A 17,258-nucleotide genomic window follows, 5' to 3' on the forward strand; every position below is an offset into this window, starting at 1 on the left:
AATACTGGAAGTGGGTTGCTATTTCCTTCTCCAGGGGATCTTCCTGACCCCCGGTTCAGACTGGCATCTCCTGCATTGGCAGGTGAATTCTTTACCACTGAGCCACCTGGGAAGTCCCCCTCCCATGGGTTACTAGTCATCAGTAACGTGAGTGGATGAGTGAGACACACACCAGCTTGGATGGGTCTCAAGGGAATGTGCTGAGGAATAGAAGTTAGTCTCAGAAAGTCACAAACTGTGATTCCACTTACGGACTATTCTCAAAATGACGAAATGATAGAGATGAAAAACAGACTGGTAGTTGCTTGGGGTTAGGAATGGTGGGAGGAGGTAGCAGGAGGATCTTTATGGGTTACATGGTTCTAGCCCTTGACAGTAGTGAAGTAGTTACACAAATCCACACAGGTGATAAATCAGCCCATGATACTATGTATCAATTTCTTGCTCTAATTCTGTCCTATAGTTGGATAAATTGTAACCATGGGGGAAACACTAAGGAGTACATGGACCCATGGACTCATCCCCTTGTCCTGTCTTTGCAACTTCCTCTGGATCTGTAATTATTCCAAAACTAGACCTTTGTTTTTAAGGTGGAGGGAGGGTCAGGGATTCTCATGGCACCTGAGCATGGTACAACACCTTCTCCCAAGAAACAAAAACCAGGAAAGCAAACATGGATCAGTGTGTCTCCCTGTCTCTCTCTTCCTGTATCTCTCCATCTTTATCTCAATCCCTGTCTCTCTCCTCTCTTTGCAAACCTGCCTCCTTCTCTACCATCTCTGCTGCTCTATGCCTATAGCTGCCTTATTGCCTTCTGGCTGTGCCAGTATCATTTGTAATTGGGCTGCACAGAGAAATCCATTAGCTCTCTTTGAGTCAATTCAAAATTTCTAGGAAAATAAAGTCAACTAGAGACTGTCTGGTCCTGGAGTCTTGCCTCATCCTATGGCAGGGGGTCACAATAGCACGGACGTGCCTACCAATGTCAGGACCTTCACCTCTCCCGTGGGGGGCCCTGTTCCCAAACAAAGTCCCTATCTCCAAGTCAGTCCCCAGCTGGTACAACCTATAGAAGAGATGACAACAGCCTGCCATCTCCATTCCATCTGATATAGAATGCAGAGAAATCAGACAATACCCACAAAGCCCCCACTTAGAAATGAAGAAGGAGGAACCTCCAAGCAGTAACCCAGCGGCAGTCACTGGATATCTGACAAAGCACGTGGCCATCGCATGTTGACTCCAGTAGGAGGAGCTCCTTGGTTCTCCAGTAAAACCACTCCAGATTCTGCCCCTGGGAACATGGCCTTTGTCCTGGATCCCGCAGGACCACCCCCTGAAAGGAGATTGAGAAGAACTTCGCGTGTGGGGCACGAGACACCTTCTGAATGGAACTGGCCACCTCTGAGCATGGCCTTCCTGAGGGACCAAAAAGCCCTATGGCGTGGATTTGAGTCTCTCCAAAGACCCTGCTCTCCATGCTTGAGGTTTCTTGGCAGTGTAATGCCTGTAAGACCTTAACTGGCAGCCCATTGACATAAGTTAGAGATTCAATTTGCTGGACACCTTTCCTAGACATCTTGCACAACTAGGCAGCCAGAGGTGGGCCATGCCTGGGAGGCTTCAGTTTCTCAGAAGGCTGTGCCCAGTTCTGTGCTTAATGGGTTTCACCTTTGGGTGCAGAGGGCAATGGAGAGCCTGCTTCACCTCATTAGCTGAATAGAGCACCCTGAATCTGTCCAATGGTGGGTTTCACGGGGTATCAGTACCTCTCTCCAGCAAGAGGGCAGAGAAGACACTTGGAAGAAGCGTTGAAGGATCAAGATTCCCCAGATGTCCTCTTTCTAACTGCCACTGTCACTGTTTCATAATTGGTTCACCAGATTTCATTTTTGATGCCTGTTGCCACACAGAGTGTAAGTGCTGCAGTTCAGTAAGTCCTATGATGAATTTCAAAACTAGCCTGGAAGTGGTCTCAGCTCCCATACTATAGGCAGAAAGGACTTCCAGGAGCAGAGTTGCATAACTGACCTGCTCTCCCCCATCCACCTTAAGCCTCATACAGGTGCATGTCTCCCACACACCATACTGGAGTCCCAAGGAATCACCTGCATACTTCAAGTTGGCCCTGGAGCCTCCTAAAGCTTCAGCCTCAAGGAAAATCATCCAAGTCCCCCAAAACCACCGACACTAATTTCCCTGGCTGCTTTAGTCTCTGTTGCACCAACATTCCTCCGAGCATGCTGCAGTCCACGGGGTTGCAAAGAGTCGGACATGGCTTAGCAACTGAACAACAACATTCCTCCATATCCCAAGACATCATAATCCTTATTATTCCCAAGTTCTGAAATGGGCCATTTCTGTGGTTATGCGCAGCTTCATTTCCTGGTACCAGGTTGCATCTTATTTAGAGTCTTTTGGCTGCAAATTAACAGGAAATTACTCCAAATTACCTTAGGCAAAAACAGGAAGTTCATTCAAGTTTACCAGGCTATCACAGAGAAACTAACACAAAAGAACAGCTGGGCTGAACTAGAAACTGGGAAACCGACAGAATCTGGGCAGCCAGTTTCTCTCCCCGTCTCCCTCTGTCTCTCGGCCTCTCTCCTTCTTTCTGAATGTTGATGCCCTTCCCACCTCTGTCATCAAGTGGTCACACGTGTCCACATGTACATTCATCTACATGGCTATTTCCTTCCATCTCCATGACAGATTCCCTCTGCTTTGTGAGCCCTGGACATCTCATGTTCTTGGGGTGACAGAGAGACAGACTAGCTGCCTTTCAATCCCCATTTCAAATGTCTAGGGAAAAGAATCCACCTGGCCCAGTTTCACTGAGGTGTGTGTGTCTGAGGTCAAGGATTTGGGCCAGGGGCTGGGTTTCATTCCCTGAATCTGCAGGGAGTAAGGGTTCTGTTCTCAGAGGGGCATCGTGGAGAGTGGAGCAGATATCCCATACGGGTACCCCTCCAGGGTTCGTGACTCATAATAAAAGAGCAATATTGCGTTCGCTGCAAAAATGTCCTTGAACAAGAGCTAACTGCCAGTAGCAAAATGCTTGAATCAGGACAGGTGTAAAAGAGAAATGCGGAGGATGAGAAGAGTATTTGCCTTTCTGCATAGTTTGGCCTCTAGCACTAGAGCCAGCTCCATCCCCAGTGCAGAATTCCTGGGGGAAGCAAGGGTAGAATCCCTAGAAAGATGCCTCCTCTGACTGGTATCATAGCAGGGAGCTAGGAAGGGAGGCTTCAGGGACTTCCCTGGTGGTCCAGCAGCTAAGACTCCAAGCTCCCAATGAAGGTTGTATCCAGCCTAGGTTCTATCCCTGGTCAGGGAATGAGATCCCACATGCTGCAACAAGGAGTTCACATGCCACAACTAGAGATCCTGCAACAAAGATCAAAGATCCCATGTGCTACAACTAAGACCCAGCACAGTCAAATAATTCAATCAGTATTTAAAAACAATAACTGAAAAGAAGTGATGCTTCAAACACAGTGTGTCAGATGGCTTGGGGCTTGGGAGATGAGGGGACCACCTGCCCCTCAGTCAAGGTCACAGGTAGCCCAGCTGCCCAGGTCTGCTTGCTGCATGTTTCTGCATGTAGATAGAATCAGGAAGCTAGTATTATCTCTGGGGTCATCTTGATATGTTCCCGCCTTGCTCCACTCAGGAGGGTAAGAGAACAGTGGCGTGTGTGCTAATTCGCTTCAGTGGTGACAGACTCTTCGTGACCCTGTGACTGTTTGTCCATGGGATTCTCCAGGCAAGAATACTGGAGTGGGCTGCAATTTCTTCCTCCAGGGGATCTTCCTGACCCAGGGATCGACCCCATATCTCTTGCATCTCCTGCATTGGCAGGCGGATTCTTTACCACTACACCACCTGGGAAACCTTTAAGGTACTATAGGGATGAGGAATAGGGTAAGAGCTGAATAGGAAGAAATACACATAGTCCTGCCACAATGACAAAAAGCCCTGAAGACTCTCATTCACCATGTAGGTTAGCATCTGCCTCATTCTGTCCAAAGGCTTCATTTTAGATTGATGAACAGGCCAAATTCAAGCAGTCTTGAAGACATATTAGCCCATGAAAAATCTATTTATGTCCCCAAATCCAAGGAAATTAGAAACAGCCATAAGCAGAACGCCAATAGCATTTTCATACTGTAGTAAAATAAGTAAGACATCGAAGGAAAATGGCAACAGATAAATTGAAGGAAGGGCACAGCAGGAGGAGGCACAGAGATGTGGAGCTAATTGGAATCCGCAGTCAAGAGGCTACACTTCTGTGTGTTTGCCCTCTAGAAAGAATGAATATTGGTTTGCTCCTTAGAAGGAAATGATTCACATTTTTAAATGATTTTCTTATTTTTCAGAAAGAAACTGGCTTTTTCTTATCTACACAGGTTTCTTTCTTGAACTATCACATGTTACTTCAATTATATGAAACTCCAGGAAAAGACTAGTCTCATCTGAAGGGATAGAAGGCAGATGAGAGGGTATGCGGGGCTGGGTTGGGGTGTGAGGACTCTCTGGGGAGGGGCCCAGGAGAACTTTAAATCAAATTTAGTACAAGTTAATTTTGTTGTTGGTAACTTATATGTCAATAAAGTTGATTTTTCAAAAAACCGCTGCTGGTGCGTCACTTCAGTCGTGTCCGACTCTGTGTGACCCCATAGACGGCAAACAAATACCATATCACTTCCATGAGAATCTCAAAAAGTATATACAAATGAATTTATTTACAAAACAGAAACAGAGTCACAGAAGTAGAAAAGAAACTTACGGTTACCAAAGGGGAAACACAGAGGGGAGGGATAAATTAGGAGCTTGAGATTAACATATATACATTACTATATTTAAAGTAGGTAATCAACAAGGATCTATTGTATAGCACAGGGAACTCTACTCAATATTCTATAACGATTTATATGGGAAAAGAATCTGAAAAATTACTGTCTAATGTTCAGAAAACATCCCAAGTCATCTCTGGGCATTTATCTCTGCCTGACTCTCAGTTCACCATCTGTGACCTTCCTCAGCCGATGGGCATGCTCTCTGCACCTGGGGAGAGGCCTGCTAGCAACAAGCCCAGTGAGAGATGTCCGTGGGGGAAGGAGGCCTCAGGTCACAGTGAGCATGACATCATCCTGACTGCTGAGGCTCTGAGACTCCAGTGATGCCCTCAGTTCCCCCAGCAACTTCATGGGGCAGGTCCTTCAGGGACCCTGAGTAGCTGCATTTCTCTAAGTAATGAGCACCATAGCTTTGGAAGTCAGGTCATTATTGTCATCCTTTCCTATGGGGAGAACAATCTCACTGGGCTGGGGACCAAGGAAAGAGAAAGAGGGGAAACCTGCTCTTGATCATACCTTGACCCTCCTTTACAATCACCAATGGCTCCCCAGAACCTACAGAAAAGAGACCAGACCTCTCTGTGGGTCCCTGAGTCTTCCATGGGAAACATTCTCCCCTCCTGCCCTCCATTCCTACCATACACAGACTCATGCTACATGTGGACCACTTTTCAAGACCCAGTTAGTTGGCCAGAGATGTGCCATGTTGTGCTAAGTTGCTTTGGTCATGTCTGACTCTGCGACTCCATGGACTGTAGCCAGCCAGACTCCTCTGTCCATGGGATTCTCCAGGCAAGAATATGGAGTTTGCTGCCATGCCCTCTTCCAGGGGATCTTCCCAACCCAGAGATCGAAACTGCATCTCTTACACCTCCTGCATTAGCAGGCAGGTTCTTTACCACTAGTGCCACTTGGTTGACTAATAATTATGTAAGGTATTTTTAAAGTGTTCAAAGAATTTCTTTCAATAATGACTCTGATTCTTTAAACTTTCCAGAAACACGCTACATAAACTATTTCATGGCACAGAAAAAACAAGAAAGTTGTTCAATTGCACTATAAAAAGGGATGAACCCTGAAACAAAAGCTTGACAAACATAGTACATTACAAGGCAACTATGTGCCTATGTACACCCACTAATGTACCTATGAAAAAAACACTCAAGAAAATATTGTCAAGTTGAATTAAAGGTCTTGCACATGGGTTAGAAAAAAAAGCAAACATCCTGATATAAAAATGGGCAAAGAAGACAAAGAACGCAAAAAAGAAATATAAGAGGGGACTGAATACATGAAAACATGGTCAATATCACCAGTAATGAAGAAGATTAATTTTGAAAAAGCTTCATGAGCTATCTATCATTTTGTACTGGTTTGTTTAGGATGTGAAAAATTGAACACTCTTGTAGACTGTTGGCAACGTTTCTGGAGAGCAGTCTGGGAACATGCATTTTAATCTTTGACACAGGAATTTCACTCAGGAATTTATCTTAAGGAATTAATTGGACAATGTATATCAATGGACATGAATTTGAGCAAACTCTGGGAAATAGTGAAGGACAGGGAAGCTGGGTGTGCTGCAGTCCTTGGGGTCACAAGGAGTTGAACACGACTTAGCTTCTGAACAATAACAAAATATACAAAGTATATACAGTAGTGTTTGTGACAGTACTATTTTCAGTTGTGATCAGGGCACTTTTAAAATAAATTATGATATGCCCATACAATATTTAATGGGATACTTATAGAATGTCCATTTAGTTGAAAAGTTTTGCAGCCATTAAGTACTATTCATTTGAAGATCATTAATTATTCACAGCAAATAAATTTAAAATGCTACAAAAATTATAGTGGGAGTTAATTTCCATAAAAATCCCACACTTCTGAGTTTTAAAATGTAGGAAGAACCTGCATCGAAATGCTTATTATTGTTAACTCTAGGTGGTGGAATTCAAGTAATTCTTTTCACAATTTTTTCAGTGAATATATATTACTTTTATACCTTAAAAAATGGTATCTAGGCCTACATCTACAAAAGGTTTCCCTGGTGGCTCCGACGGTAAAAAAAAATCCGCCTGCAGTGCGGGAGACCTGGGTTTGATCCCTGGGTTGGGAAGATCCCCTGGAGAAGGATATGGCAACCCACTCCAGTATTCTCTCCTGGAGAATCCCCATGGACAGAGGAGCCTGGCGGGCTACAGTCCACGGGATCGCAAAGAGTCGGACACGACTGACAGCACGTATCTACAAAACCTAGTATCTGCTCTTATTCAGTTTATTTCCAACTCCATCTCCTTACTCTGCTGGCAAAGAGAAACCAGAAAAGATGACGGGCACTGCTTTTGCTTGCCTCTATGGTTTAGGAAGAGTTAATTAATTCGTAATTAATTCCTTTGCCTAGGAGGAAATGCTGACTTCAGATTGGCTGATGGTGACATCATGCCGAGAGCAAGAACCAATAGTAGCATCCCTGCCTATAAAGTGTCCTTAAGCCCCGGATGCCTTAAAGAGGCGTCTGGACCAGCTAAGGAACTGACATTTCCACCTGAGACGTGGGCGGCTGAATGCTGTGGACCAGACCTGGGGATCTGGATGCACCCCCACCCCCAGGCTGGGCTTAGACATGGGCCAGCTTAAGGTCTCTGAGTGCGGTGCTGGCCCTTGTGCGGCGGCTCTTTGAAGGGCTCTGGCTTCCTCCCCCAGCCACTCTATCCAGAGCTTCACCACTCCCCCCCCCCCCCCCCCCCCCCCGACACCTCTGCTGCTTGCTTTTTCAGCAGACGGCTGAAAACAATAGAAGGTTCACAAGTCAATGTGGCTGCTTCCGTTTGTCCTCATATTGTCACTCCTCCTCTCTGTGGGGACCGAGTTCAGCGTCGTAAGATTCCTGTCCCTCGTCAGTTCAGGCATCGCCCTCCTAGCCTCACAGTTCTGAAAATAAAACCCGGCATCATTTTACAACCACCCGTAACAGGCTCTGCTTTTCATAACGTTACATTTTTCTGAGTTTTAAGGTAATGCTTTCTCTTTTTAGAAAACAGAGGAGGAAAACAGACGCTAAGGGTGAACACTATCCAGAGATACCCATGGTTAACAATATCAGTCACTTTAGAAAGATGATAGATTTGCGAATTTGGAACTGCACTGATTAGAAATACTTTGTCCTCTCTCTTCTTCGGCTTTTCTCATGTAAGCATTTCCTCATGTCTTTAAATATTCTTAGTGGTTTGATTTTGTTTTAGTGGCATCACAGTTTTCCAGCAAACAGAATAATTTAACTATACCCCTATTATTACATATTTAGATGATTTTCAACTGTTCCCTATTTTAAATGTGTTGAACGAGGGGTCTTTTGTACATAATTTCTGGACCCAATATCATTAGTTTTCTTCCAGATGCAATCTTAGTGATAGGATTATCTTAAACACTTTTTGCCACAAATATTTTGGTTAAGCTTCCTTTCTACTTATTCCAAATTAAATTTAAATCACTTCAATTTTGAAGCCAAACCTTAGTTATTTTGATTTATGACTGGTCAGTCTAGTCAATTTTTTTTCATTAAAGTTTCTATTCAGTTCAAGGTAGTTCTATATTTTGGTTGATTTTGTGATTGGAATCTTATTTCTATATCATTTTCCAGCTGGATATTGCTGGCATAAAATTTTGTTTTTTATAAACTAATATCGTTTGGATTCACTTTACCAAATCTCTTATTAGTTCTGCTTTCAGTTGATTTTCTTGGGTTTATAGGCAAATATTATAGCAGCAAATCTGTAACGTATGTCTAACAACTTACCTTATATACTTTGATGCTTTTATGAGTATGAAATATTCTTTTAAATTCCACTTTGTCCTTTCCACCCCATTAGAGCCCCAAAGCCCAATGGCAGAACCCTGTAACACCTGGTTCACACAGTACAGATAGAGAGATAGGGGAGGATAAAGTAGCTTTTGATGTCTCTTGAGTGGACATTTCAAGAAGCAAAGTTTGGGTGGGAGCTAAAACTCAAGTTCCTCTGCTTTGTAATTTGGGATCATCCCTCCTAATCTCTGCCAACAGACTGGTCACCCATTGCTTCTTGTGGATACTGTACATTTTCATCTTTTCTCTGTTTTCCCTGATACTGGGAGAAACTGTGCCAGGGCCTGCAGGTAAACTGGAATCAATGAATTCTTTTTCATCTTCCCTTTACCTGACTTTCTGGGTCTTTTGATGTTGTGGCTTCCTCTGTTCTGCCTTTTACATGTTCAATTTGCTTCGGCCATACCACCTTGCCCTGCTTCCGCTTCTCTATTCCCTCATGTCTCTGATCTGGAATCCTCAGCCCACCTCCAACATGTCAATGCCCCCAGGACCCTGTCTCTGCTCCTTTTATTCCAGATACTCTCTACACAAGATCTCAGACTCCAGTAGTCTCAACAAGACAACTCTGCCAACGACTATTTCCCATCCTGTTCGAATCCTGGGCTATAGAGCTTCTCTGTAATTCTACTCGATGTCCCCTACACAACACTGAACTCACCTGCTCTCCTATGGTCCACCGCTCGGAGACTAGATCATCACTCAAGCTAGCAAACTGGCAGCCATCAGACTCCTGATTTTCCTCCTCTGGAGGATATTCCTCCAGAACCTTTCCTGACCCTCTTACCTCCTCCAGTATATCTAATGCCTATTTCTCCTCTTTATCCCCACTCCTCATCCTTCAGTTCAGGCCTCACAAACAGAACTGCCTCCCTGATGCCACATTTGATGTTGGGGACCCCAGAAGGTGTTTTTGGATTTGGAGATGCTAACTCCAGGGGACCTGGGGTTGAGGTCTGGATCTGCTGCCAGTTATAGGCCAGTCTCTTGACCTGGTGAATCTATCTCACAGGGTGGTCAAGGGAGAGTGGGGATTAAAACAAGAGGGCACAATATCATTTTCTGAAAGGACATGGAAAAATGTAACTGTAGTTAACACTGGGGTTAGGTAAGGAAGGAAACACCACAATATGAATATACTTAACACTATCAAACTGTACACTTAAAAGTAAATGAGATGGTAATTTTATGTGTATTTTACAATAAAAATTAAAAATAAGATAACGGAGAAGTGGGGGCATGGTGGAATGCTTTATAAATAAACAATGGAGAATTCACATGCTAAACCTTCTTATTGATGGACCCTTTAGTCAATGGGGCTACCCTGGTGGCTCGTCGGTAAAGAATCTGTCTGCAATGCAGGAGACCTGGGGTTCGATCCCTGGGTAGGGAAGACCCCCTAGAAAGGGAATTGCTGAGACAAAAAGGGGAGCAAAAGGGTATTAACTTTTGTAGAGCTCTCGGTACCTGTCACATCCTGTAGGGGGCGCCTTTCGCACACCACCTCCCTGGATCCTCGTGCTCCAAGTTGCAGCCTCTCCAAAGGGTGGGGATCTCAGATCCACGTCCCCGAAGGGCTGAAATGGAGCTTACCTACCCAGGCCCTCCAACTGTTTCCACGTGCCTCTATGTTCCTCCTGAGCCCACGTTGTTCCTAGACTGTCTCTGAAATACATGATGCAAATCCCAACTAGATGCAAATCCCAACTAGCCCAGTATCCATAGAAACCTGAATTTCCCATCCTCAGCCTGTTCCCTAGAGAAAGAAACCTACCCAAGCAACACCCACAAACAGGGACTGATGGCACCCACAGGAGCACTTCCCATGTGCTAGGGAATCAGGCTTTAATAGCCAGTGATCTGTCTTGCTGGGTCCTCCAGGCATGGCTGGGGAAGGAATAGGAGGCATAGAACCTTGTAAGAAGATGCATTTTCTTTCTGAAAATTGAAGGGACCTACTATAGTCCCCACCATGAACAATGAGTCATCTTTTGCCCAATCCAGCAGCTCTGAGGCCACAAGGATTATGGTGCACTCGAGTCAATATTTGACATCTTTAATCTTGCACATACAAGCACATGAACCATCTGTGAAACATGACTGTCAATTTTATTGTGCATGATTGATTACTAATCTTAGGAACAATTTCCCAAGACTTGCTCCTCTCTGGAACAACTTTGCCATCCTTCAAACATGATGACTATTTAGTTTTTTCTCCAGACTCAACACATGAGGAAACAAGGCTGCTGGTACTAAACCACACTCAGGTTCTTGAAAGCTGGTCAGCTGCAGCACCTGGAATCAGCAGCCCCTACTGTGTGCAGGATACCAGCCTTTGCTAGCGACACAAATTGTGAATCAAAGGACATTAGAACTGGAAAAGACCTTGAAAAAATCATGTGCATGTCTTCATTTCCCTGTTTACAGATGAGAGGTTGAATGGCTTTATCTAAAGTACCAGAGTAGCACAGCCAAGTAAAACAACAGTAAACTTTCAACTGTCAAGTACATGTCAGATTTTGTCCTGTTTTACACATCTGCTCACTTAATCTCACGACCACCTTATGAGGTAGGTTATTATCTCCACTCACCTTAAGATTTCCATTTTTCACATAATGAAACTAAGGCACTGAGAAGTTAGGTAACTCTCCAAAGGTCACACAGCGGCTGAGGCAGACTTTTAACCCAGGTCATTCATCCCCCACTAACACACTAGCTATATAGGTCACTAGATACCTTGGTAAGGACTGAGATTTTAAAAACGTATGTTGAGGTCTCAAGTGTAAGCTTTGTCTTCTATGTCATGAGCAGCTAAAATTCCACTCTGTTTTTTTCCCTGTTTTAAAACCTTACGGTGAAATAAACAAGCTGAATGCACCAGTTGAACTGACTACATGAAAACATCCATGACAAACCTCCTCTTAAAGGGGAGGAGATTATCTTAATAACATCCTTTGAGTTGTCTCCTTTTGTTGGGTTGCTTAGAGATACAGACCTAGAGTATCTGCTTTTGCTATTTTGGGTTGTGCTGGGTCTTCGCTGCTGCGCAGGCGTTTCTCTAGTTGCTATGAGCACCGGCTACTGTCTAGTTGTGGTGCACAGGTTTCTCACTGTGGTGGCTTCTCGTTGCAGAGCACGAGCTCTGGGGTATAGATTCAGTTGTTGCGGCACACAGGCTTAGTTGCCCCATGGCATGTGGGATCTTCCTGGACCAGGGGTCGAACCCATGTCTCCTTGCACTGGCAGGTGGATTCTGTGCCACCAGCGGAGCCCCCAAGTATCTGCTTTTAAATTAGAGTGTATCAGGGGAACCAGAATATACTCACAGCAGAATACTGCTGTACATGAAATCCCTCTGGAAGGATTTTTTTCATGGTAATATGACTGTCCACAAAGAAGGGGACTGAGTGTCTGGGCAGAAGTGGGAAAGGCTGTTCTTTTGTACCTTTTGAATTTACAGCCACATAAGCAGGTGATCTCATCAACACCACACACAAATTAGAGACAAATTGGGTGTTGCATGTCTATATGTATAAATCCTAGTCTTCTCGGTCATTACAACATAACCATTTTCCCACATTGTTTTTAATAAACATAAGTTTTATGTCTATAACCTTCCAGTCTCAAGAAATTTAAGCACTCCCAATGTAAGTTCATTTCTCAATTTCCTTTGGGGTTTTTCCTTAATATGAACCATAATGTTAACATTCAAAATCTTCCACTTTCTGAAGAATTAGCCAACACGCATTGAGTCTATAGTATGTTTAGGACATAATACAAAGCATTTGTAACCCCCAAATCCCCTCATTTAATCTCTACAACAACCTGAGGTAGGTACCCCAAATCCTCATTTAGATGAGGGAGCAGAGGCTCGAAGGCTCAGTAGCTCATAAATCATACAGCTGGAACTTGGGTGTAGGAATCTGGGTTTCTGGTTCCGGCTGCTTTCTCTTTACCAAAGATGCTGCCAGCTTATAAAACTTCCAGGTACAGCTTACCTGGGCTCCCATGCACACACTCAATCATCATATCATGTGGATAGGAGGGCTCAAGGGAAGAAGGAATGGGCTCCTGGACTACGGCTCTTTGTCAATAGAATGGCTACCCATGCTGAGATGGCTGCCCATGCCTGAGCCAAAACCTAGAACTGGCTTAAGGGCAGTGTCAAAGGTAAGAGTTCCAGGATACACAAACAGCAAAAAGAAAAATAAACCAGACCCCAAAATGAAAACTTCTGTGCTTCAAAGGACACCTTCCAGAAAGTGAAAATACAACTAGAGTGGTAGAAAATGTTTGGCAATCATGTACTTGATGAGGGACTTGAAGAACTCTCGCAACTGGATAGTAAAAACAATAACAACGAAAAAAAGATTTTAAAATGGGCAAAGGATCTGAAGTCGACCTAAGAAGGTAAACAAATGGACAATAAGCACCTGAAAAGAGGCTCCATACCATGAGTCATTAGGGAAATCCAAGTCAAAACTACAATGAGACATGACCTCACATCTACTAGGATGCCCAAGTTAAAAGATGGACAGTAACAAGTGCTGCTGCTCCTAAGTCTGCTCAGTCGCTTCAGTCGTGTCCAACTCTGTGCGACCCCATAGACAGCAGCCCACCAGGCTCCCCCGTCCCTGGGATTCTCCAGGCAAGAACACTGGAGTGGGTTGCCATTTCCTTCTCCAATGCATGAAAGTGAAAAGTGAAAGTGAAGTCGCTCAGTCGTATCTGACTCTTAGTGACCCCATGGACTACAGCCCACCAGGCTCCTCCGTCCATGGGATTTTCCAGGCAAGAGTACTAGAGTGGGTTGCCATTGCCTTCTCCGAACAAGTGCTAGTAACAAGTAATCAAATCCCTTACGATTATACAATGGAAGTGAGAAAAAGATTTAAGGGCCTAGATCTGACAGACAGAGTACCTGATGAACTATGGAATGAGGTTCGTGACATTGTACAGGAGACAGGGATCAAGACCATCCCATGGAAAAGAAATGCAAAAAAGCAAAATGGCTGTCTGAGGAGGCCTTACAAATAGCTGTGAAAAGAAGAAAGGTGAAAAATAAAGGAGAAAAGGAAAGATATAAGCATCTGAATGCAGAGTTCCAAAGAACAGCAAGAAGAGATAAGAAAGCCTTCTTCAGCGATCAATGCAAAGGAATAGAGGAAAACAACAGAATGGGAAAGACTAGAGATCTCTTCAAGAAAATTAGAGATACCAAGGGAACATTTCACGCAAAGATGGGCTCAATAAAGGACAGAAATGGTATGGACCTAACAGAAGCAGAAGATATTAAGAAGAGGTGGCAAGAATACACAGAAGAACTGTACAAAAAAGATCTTCACGACCCAAATAATCACGATGGTATGATCACTCATCTAGAGCCAGACATCCTGGAATGTGAAGTCAAGTGGGCCTTAGGACGCATCACTACAAACAATGCTAGTGGAGGTGATAGAATTCCAGTTGAGCTATTTCAAATCCTGAAAGATGATGCTGTGAAAGTGCTGCACTCAATATGCCAGCAAATTTGGAAAACTCAGCAGTGGCCACAGGACTGGAAAAGGTCAGTTTTCATTCCAATCCCAAAGAAACGCAATGCCAAAGAATGCTCAACTACTACTACTAAGTTGCTTCAGTCGTGTCGGACTCTGCGACCTCATAGACGGCAGCCCACCAGGCTCCCCTGTCCCTGGGATTCTCCAGGCAAGAACACTGGAGTGGGCTGCCATTTCCTTCTCCAATGCATGAAAGTGAAAAGTGAAAGGCAGGTCGCTCAGTCGTGTCCTCGCGACCCCATGGACTGCAGCCCACCAGGCTCCTCCGTCCATGGGATTCTCCAGGCAAGAGTACTGGAGTGGGGTGCCATTGCCTTCTCCTAAGAATGCTCAAACTACCGCACAGTTGCACTCATCTCGCATGCTAGTAAAGTAATGCTCAAAATTCTCCAAGCCAGGCTTCAGCAATACGTGAACCGTGAACTTCCTGATGTTTAAGCTGGTTTTAGAAAAGGCAGGGGAACCAGAGATCAAATTGCCAACATCTCCTGGATCATGGAAAAAGCAAGAGTTCCAGAAAAACATCGATTTCTGCTTTATTGACTATGCCAAAGCCTTTGACTTGTGTGGATCACAATAAACTGGAAAATTCTGAGAGATGGGAATACCAGACCACCTGACCTGCCTCTTGAGAAATCTGTATGCAGGTCAGGAAGCAACAGTTAGAACTGGACATGGAACAACAGACTGGTTCCAAATAGGAAAAGGAGTACATCAAGGCTGCATATCGTCACCCTGCTTATTTAACTTATATGCATCATGAGAAACGCTGGGCTGGAGGAAGCACAAGCTGGAATCAAGATTGCTGAGAGAAATATCAATAACCTCATATATGCAGATGACACCACCCTTATGGCAGAAAGTGAAGAGAAACTAAGAAGCCTCTAGATGAAAGTGAAAGAGGAGAGTGAAAAAGTTGGCTTAAAGCTCAACATTCAGAAAACGAAGATCATGGCATCCAGTCCCATCACTTCACGGGAAATAGAGGGGGAACCAGTGTCAGACTTTATTTTGGGGGGCTCCAAAATCACTGCAGATGGTGACTGCAGCCATGAAATTAAAAGACGCTTACTCCTTGGAAGAAAAATTATGACCAACCTAGAGAGCATATTGAAAAGCAGAGACATTACTTTGCCGACTAAGGTCCATCTAGTCAAGGCTATGGTTTTTCCAGTGGTCATGTATGGATGTGAGAGTTGGACTGTGAAGAAGGCTGAGCACCGAAGAATTGATGCTTTTGAACTGTGGTGTTGGAGAAGACTCTTGAGAGTCCCTTGGACTGCAAGGAGATCCAACCAGTCCATTCTGAAAGAGATCAGTCCTGGGATTTCTTTGGAAGGAATGATGCTAAAGCTGAAACTCCAGTACTTTGGCCACCTCATGAGAAGAGTTGACTCATTGGAAAAGACTCTGATGCTGGGAGGGATTGGGGGCAGGAGGAGAAGGGGACGACAGAGGATGAGATGGCTGGATGGCATCACTGACTCGATGGACGTGAGTCTGAGTGAACTCCAGGAGATGGTGATGGACAGGGAGGCCTGGCGTGCTGCGATTCATGGGGTCGCAAAGAGTCGGACACGACTGAGCAACTGAACTGAACTGAACAAGTGCTAACAAGGATATGGACCAACTGGAACCCCTCTACATTGTAAGACTATACAAAGGTGCAGCCATATTGGAAAACAGCCTAGCAGTCCCTCAAAAGGTTAAACGAGACTCAGGACATGATCCATCAAGTCTGTACCTAGTTACCTATCCAAGAAAACAAAAAACAAATGTCCACACAAAATCTTGCACACAAATGTTTACAGCAGCATTATTCATAATGGCAAAAAGTGAAAGCAATCAAAATGTTTTCACCAACTGAAGAGCTGGTAAGTAAAATGCAGTATATATATATCCATATAATAGATTATCCATGATAAAAACAAAAACATTGAATATATGCTACAAGGTAAATGAAACTTTTTGCTTATGAGAACACAGAAAGAAAAATGTCAAAAAAAAAGTATACTTTGGCTCAAACACTTTATTTTGGTAAAAAGGGGCCTAGGCAATCCACAATATCCTGTAAAAACAAACAAAGCCCTTCCAACACCTAAGGTAGAAAGGAAAAACATTTTTAAAAGTTTACAACTAACAAAACAGTTTCAGGTCAAGATTTATTAGGTAGTGATTTGCATTTAACGGTCTAGATAAATACTTTATGGTAGAAAGTGCACAACAGACTCAGATGTGTTGGGTCCAAAGTGCCTTAAGCTTTGCTGAATCTGAGCATCTTTAGAGGGGCCACTCAGCTCACATCCACCCCTTTGCCAACATCCTCACCCCTCTCCTGCACCTGGTCCCCTTGACTCAGTGGTATATCCTACCACTTCCCTCCCCTGGCCACCAATGATGGACACATCACACTTATAACCAATTTTTAGTTTTGAATCATCATTTCTAAAATGTCCATTTTGGTGAACCAGGAGACACAAGCAGGAGAAAGTGTATGACTCTTTGGTAAAAACACCTCCATTAGAACACTGCGCCTACAGGGAGACATTCCCTGTCCCAGGACACAAGTGAGGAGGTGACCATTAAAAACTCTGCACGGGCATGTGAAGACGAAAAGGTGAGACAGGAGTCTGGAGGCACGGCAGAGGGAGAAGAAATCAGGATGAAGATGTAAAGGGCAGCAGAGCAAGAACGAGCAGGCTGAGGTCAGCAAAGACCGGAGCCCTGGAGAGCCCCCCTCCTCATTCCTGACACTGACCCCCCTCCCTGGACAGAATCGCCTCCCTTCCCTCCTGACACAAACGGCCCCTCTTCTCCTCCTTCTGTACCTCTGTGAGAGGAACCACAGAAAGGTCCTCCACACAACTGCAGCGCACCCATCCCCTTCCAGATCTACCATCTCATTTGCAGATGAGGAAAGTGAAAACCATGCTATTTAAATCATGTTTTTTAAAGTGCTCTGGAAACTCTGTTGAGAGG

The sequence above is a fragment of the Capricornis sumatraensis genome, chromosome 6, assembly GCF_032405125.1.
Source record: "Capricornis sumatraensis isolate serow.1 chromosome 6, serow.2, whole genome shotgun sequence".
Taxonomy (NCBI): domain Eukaryota; kingdom Metazoa; phylum Chordata; class Mammalia; order Artiodactyla; family Bovidae; genus Capricornis; species Capricornis sumatraensis.